The sequence below is a fragment of the Struthio camelus genome, chromosome 7 (genome assembly GCF_040807025.1).
Source record: "Struthio camelus isolate bStrCam1 chromosome 7, bStrCam1.hap1, whole genome shotgun sequence".
NCBI classification, from domain to species: Eukaryota; Metazoa; Chordata; class Aves; order Struthioniformes; family Struthionidae; genus Struthio; species Struthio camelus.
In genome coordinates this window covers 28,754,199-28,760,358 of record NC_090948.1, presented here as the reverse complement: position 1 = coordinate 28,760,358, position 6,160 = coordinate 28,754,199, and positions in this window count along the sequence as shown.

The following is a 6,160-nucleotide window of genomic DNA, read 5'->3' as shown; positions in this document are numbered from 1 at the left end:
CTCTCCTAACCCTAACCCTAACCCTAACCCTAACCCTAAGGCTAATGTGAGGGGTGGCCCCAGTGTCACCCCATCAGCGGCCTAGCTGCCTGAAAAGACAAAGTAGTCCTGGCAGCAATCTTGGGGCAGCCCCGCAGTGCCTTGCGCAAGTCCTCCACAGCCCCTCTGCACCTGGGCCTCCAGCCTTTCCCACTCTCCTAACCCTAACCCTAAGCCTAACCCTAAGGCTAAGGCTAATGTGAGGGGTGGCCTCAGTGTCACCCCATCAGCGGCCTAGCTGCCTGAAAAGACAAAGTAGTCCTGGCAGCAATCTTGGGGCAGCCCCGCAGTGCCTTGCGCAAGTCCTCCACAGCCCCACTGCACCTGGGCCTCCAGCCTTTCCCACTCTCCTAACCCTAACCCTAACCCTAACCCTAAGGCTAAGGCTAAGGCTAAGGCTAATGTGAGGGGTGGCCTCAGTGTCACCCCATCAGCGGCCTAGCTGCCTGAAAAGACAAAGTAGTCCTGGCAGCAATCTTGGGGCAGCCCCGCAGTGCCTTGCGCAAGTCCTCCACAGCCCCACTGCACCTGGGCCTCCAGCCTTTCCCACTCTCCTAACCCTAACCCTAACCCTAAGGCTAAGGCTAAGGCTAATGGGAGGGGTGGCCCCAGTGTCACCCCATCAGCGGCCTAGCTGCCTGAAAAGACAAAGTAGTCCTGGCAGCAATCTTGGGGCAGCCCCGCAGTGCCTTGAGCAAGTCCTCCACAGCCCCACTGCACCTGGGCCTCCAGCCTTTCCCACTCTCCTAACCCTAACCCTAACCCTAACCCTAACCCTAAGGCTAAGGCTAATGTGAGGGGTGGCCCCAGTGTCACCCCATCAGCGGCCTAGCTGCCTGAAAAGACAAAGTAGTCCTGGCAGCAATCTTGGGGCAGCCCCGCAGTGCCTTGAGCAAGTCCTCCACAGCCCCACTGTACTTGGGCCTCCAGCCTTTCCCACTCTCCTAACCCTAACCCTAACCCTAACCCTAAGGCTAAGGCTAAGGCTAATGGGAGGGGTGGCCTCAGTGTCACCCCATCAGCGGCCTAGCTGCCTGAAAAGACAAAGTAGTCCTGGCAGCAATCTTGGGGCAGCCCCGCAGTGCCTTGCGCAAGTCCTCCACAGCCCCACTGCACCTGGGCCTCCAGCTTTTCCCACTCTCCTAACCCTAACCCTAAGGCTAAGGCTAAGGCTAAGGCTAATGTGAGGGGTGGCCCCAGGGTCACCCCATCAGTGGCCTAGCTGCCTGAAAGGACAAAGTAGTCCTGGCAGCAATCTTGGGGCAGCCCCGCAGTGCCTTGCGCAAGTCCTCCACAGCCCCACTGCACCTGCGCCTCCGGCCTTTCCCACTCTCCTAACCCTAACCCTAACCCTAAGGCTAAGGCTAAGGCTAATGTGAGGGGTGGCCCCAGTGTCACCCCATCAGCGGCCTAGCTGCCTGAAAAGACAAAGTAGTCCTGGCAGCAATCTTGGGGCAGCCCCGCAGTGCCTTGCGCAAGTCCTCCACAGCCCCACTGCACCTGCGCCTCCAGCCTTTCCCACTCTCCTAACCCTAACCCTAACCCTAAGGCTAAGGCTAAGGCTAATGTGAGGGGTGGCCTCAGTGTCACCCCATCAGCGGCCTAGCTGCCTGAAAAGACAAAGTAGTCCTGGCAGCAATCTTGGGGCAGCCCCGCAGTGCCTTGCGCAAGTCCTCCACAGCCCCACTGCACCTGCGCCTCCAGCCTTTCCCACTCTCCTAACCCTAACCCTAACCCTAACCCTAAGGCTAAGGCTAAGGCTAATGTGAGGGGTGGCCTCAGTGTCACCCCATCAGCGGCCTAGCTGCCTGAAAAGACAAAGTAGTCCTGGCAGCAATCTTGGGGCAGCCCCGCAGTGCCTTGCGCAAGTCCTCCACAGCCCCACTGCACCTGGGCCTCCAGCCTTTCCCACTCTCCTAACCCTAACCCTAACCCTAAGGCTAAGGCTAAGGCTAATGGGAGGGGTGGCCCCAGTGTCACCCCATCAGCGGCCTAGCTGCCTGAAAAGACAAAGTAGTCCTGGCAGCAATCTTGGGGCAGCCCCGCAGTGCCTTGCGCAAGTCCTCCACAGCCCCACTGCACCTGCGCCTCCAGCCTTTCCCACTCTCCTAACCCTAACCCTAACCCTAAGGCTAAGGCTAAGGCTAATGTGAGGGGTGGCCTCAGTGTCACCCCATCAGCGGCCTAGCTGCCTGAAAAGACAAAGTAGTCCTGGCAGCAATCTTGGGGCAGCCCCGCAGTGCCTTGCGCAAGTCCTCCACAGCCCCACTGCACCTGGGCCTCCAGCCTTTCCCACTCTCCTAACCCTAACCCTAACCCTAACCCTAAGGCTAAGGCTAAGGCTAATGTGAGGGGTGGCCTCAGTGTCACCCCATCAGCGGCCTAGCTGCCTGAAAAGACAAAGTAGTCCTGGCAGCAATCTTGGGGCAGCCCCGCAGTGCCTTGCGCAAGTCCTCCACAGCCCCACTGCACCTGGGCCTCCAGCCTTTCCCACTCTCCTAACCCTAACCCTAACCCTAAGGCTAAGGCTAAGGCTAATGGGAGGGGTGGCCCCAGTGTCACCCCATCAGCGGCCTAGCTGCCTGAAAAGACAAAGTAGTCCTGGCAGCAATCTTGGGGCAGCCCCGCAGTGCCTTGCGCAAGTCCTCCACAGCCCCACTGCACCTGGGCCTCCAGCCTTTCCCACTCTCCTAACCCTAACCCTAACCCTAACCCTAACCCTAAGGCTAAGGCTAAGGCTAATGTGAGGGGTGGCCTCAGTGTCACCCCATCAGCGGCCTAGCTGCCTGAAAAGACAAAGTAGTCCTGGCAGCAATCTTGGGGCAGCCCCGCAGTGCCTTGCGCAAGTCCTCCACAGCCCCACTGCACCTGGGCCTCCAGCCTTTCCCACTCTCCTAACCCTAACCCTAACCCTAAGGCTAAGGCTAAGGCTAATGGGAGGGGTGGCCCCAGTGTCACCCCATCAGCGGCCTAGCTGCCTGAAAAGACAAAGTAGTCCTGGCAGCAATCTTGGGGCAGCCCCGCAGTGCCTTGAGCAAGTCCTCCACAGCCCCACTGCACCTGGGCCTCCAGCCTTTCCCACTCTCCTAACCCTAACCCTAACCCTAACCCTAACCCTAAGGCTAAGGCTAATGTGAGGGGTGGCCCCAGTGTCACCCCATCAGCGGCCTAGCTGCCTGAAAAGACAAAGTAGTCCTGGCAGCAATCTTGGGGCAGCCCCGCAGTGCCTTGAGCAAGTCCTCCACAGCCCCACTGTACTTGGGCCTCCAGCCTTTCCCACTCTCCTAACCCTAACCCTAACCCTAACCCTAAGGCTAAGGCTAAGGCTAATGGGAGGGGTGGCCTCAGTGTCACCCCATCAGCGGCCTAGCTGCCTGAAAAGACAAAGTAGTCCTGGCAGCAATCTTGGGGCAGCCCCGCAGTGCCTTGCGCAAGTCCTCCACAGCCCCACTGCACCTGGGCCTCCAGCTTTTCCCACTCTCCTAACCCTAACCCTAACCCTAACCCTAAGGCTAAGGCTAATGTGAGGGGTGGCCCCAGGGTCACCCCATCAGTGGCCTAGCTGCCTGAAAGGACAAAGTAGTCCTGGCAGCAATCTTGGGGCAGCCCCGCAGTGCCTTGCGCAAGTCCTCCACAGCCCCACTGCACCTGCGCCTCCGGCCTTTCCCACTCTCCTAACCCTAACCCTAACCCTAAGGCTAAGGCTAAGGCTAATGTGAGGGGTGGCCCCAGTGTCACCCCATCAGCGGCCTAGCTGCCTGAAAAGACAAAGTAGTCCTGGCAGCAATCTTGGGGCAGCCCCGCAGTGCCTTGCGCAAGTCCTCCACAGCCCCACTGCACCTGCGCCTCCAGCCTTTCCCACTCTCCTAACCCTAACCCTAACCCTAAGGCTAAGGCTAAGGCTAATGTGAGGGGTGGCCTCAGTGTCACCCCATCAGCGGCCTAGCTGCCTGAAAAGACAAAGTAGTCCTGGCAGCAATCTTGGGGCAGCCCCGCAGTGCCTTGCGCAAGTCCTCCACAGCCCCACTGCACCTGGGCCTCCAGCCTTTCCCACTCTCCTAACCCTAACCCTAACCCTAACCCTAAGGCTAAGGCTAAGGCTAATGTGAGGGGTGGCCTCAGTGTCACCCCATCAGCGGCCTAGCTGCCTGAAAAGACAAAGTAGTCCTGGCAGCAATCTTGGGGCAGCCCCGCAGTGCCTTGCGCAAGTCCTCCACAGCCCCACTGCACCTGGGCCTCCAGCCTTTCCCACTCTCCTAACCCTAACCCTAACCCTAAGGCTAAGGCTAAGGCTAATGGGAGGGGTGGCCCCAGTGTCACCCCATCAGCGGCCTAGCTGCCTGAAAAGACAAAGTAGTCCTGGCAGCAATCTTGGGGCAGCCCCGCAGTGCCTTGCGCAAGTCCTCCACAGCCCCACTGCACCTGGGCCTCCAGCCTTTCCCACTCTCCTAACCCTAACCCTAACCCTAAGGCTAAGGCTAAGGCTAATGTGAGGGGTGGCCTCAGTGTCACCCCATCAGCGGCCTAGCTGCCTGAAAAGACAAAGTAGTCCTGGCAGCAATCTTGGGGCAGCCCCGCAGTGCCTTGCGCAAGTCCTCCACAGCCCCACTGCACCTGGGCCTCCAGCCTTTCCCACTCTCCTAACCCTAACCCTAACCCTAACCCTAAGGCTAAGGCTAAGGCTAATGTGAGGGGTGGCCTCAGTGTCACCCCATCAGCGGCCTAGCTGCCTGAAAAGACAAAGTAGTCCTGGCAGCAATCTTGGGGCAGCCCCGCAGTGCCTTGCGCAAGTCCTCCACAGCCCCACTGCACCTGCGCCTCCAGCCTTTCCCACTCTCCTAACCCTAACCCTAACCCTAACCCTAAGGCTAAGGCTAATGGGAGGGGTGGCCCCAGTGTCACCCCATCAGCGGCCTAGCTGCCTGAAAAGACAAAGTAGTCCTGGCAGCAATCTTGGGGCAGCCCCGCAGTGCCTTGAGCAAGTCCTCCACAGCCCCACTGCACCTGGGCCTCCAGCCTTTCCCACTCTCCTAACCCTAACCCTAACCCTAACCCTAAGGCTAAGGCTAAGGCTAATGTGAGGGGTGGCCCCAGTGTCACCCCATCAGCGGCCTAGCTGCCTGAAAAGACAAAGTAGTCCTGGCAGCAATCTTGGGGCAGCCCCGCAGTGCCTTGCGTAAGTCCTCCACAGCCCCACTGTACTTGGGCCTCCAGCCTTTCCCACTCTCCTAACCCTAACCCTAACCCTAACCCTAACCCTAAGGCTAAGGCTAAGGCTAATGTGAGGGGTGGCCCCAGTGTCACCCCATCAGCGGCCTAGCTGCCTGAAAAGACAAAGTAGTCCTGGCAGCAATCTTGGGGCAGCCCCGCAGTGCCTTGCGCAAGTCCTCCACAGCCCCACTGCACCTGGGCCTCCAGCCTTTCCCACTCTCCTAACCCTAACCCTAAGGCTAAGGCTAAGGCTAAGGCTAATGGGAGGGGTGGCCCCAGTGTCACCCCATCAGCGGCCTAGCTGCCTGAAAAGACAAAGTAGTCCTGGCAGCAATCTTGGGGCAGCCCCGCAGTGCCTTGAGCAAGTCCTCCACAGCCCCACTGCACCTGGGCCTCCAGCCTTTCCCACTCTCCTAACCCTAACCCTAACCCTAACCCTAACCCTAAGGCTAAGGCTAATGTGAGGGGTGGCCCCAGTGTCACCCCATCAGCGGCCTAGCTGCCTGAAAAGACAAAGTAGTCCTGGCAGCAATCTTGGGGCAGCCCCGCAGTGCCTTGAGCAAGTCCTCCACAGCCCCACTGTACTTGGGCCTCCAGCCTTTCCCACTCTCCTAACCCTAACCCTAACCCTAACCCTAACCCTAAGGCTAAGGCTAAGGCTAATGGGAGGGGTGGCCTCAGTGTCACCCCATCAGCGGCCTAGCTGCCTGAAAAGACAAAGTAGTCCTGGCAGCAATCTTGGGGCAGCCCCGCAGTGCCTTGCGCAAGTCCTCCACAGCCCCACTGCACCTGCGCCTCCAGCCTTTCCCACTCTCCTAACCCTAACCCTAACCCTAACCCTAAGGCTAAGGCTAATGTGAGGGGTGGCCCCAGTGTCACCCCATCAGCGGCCTAGCTGCCTGAAAAGACA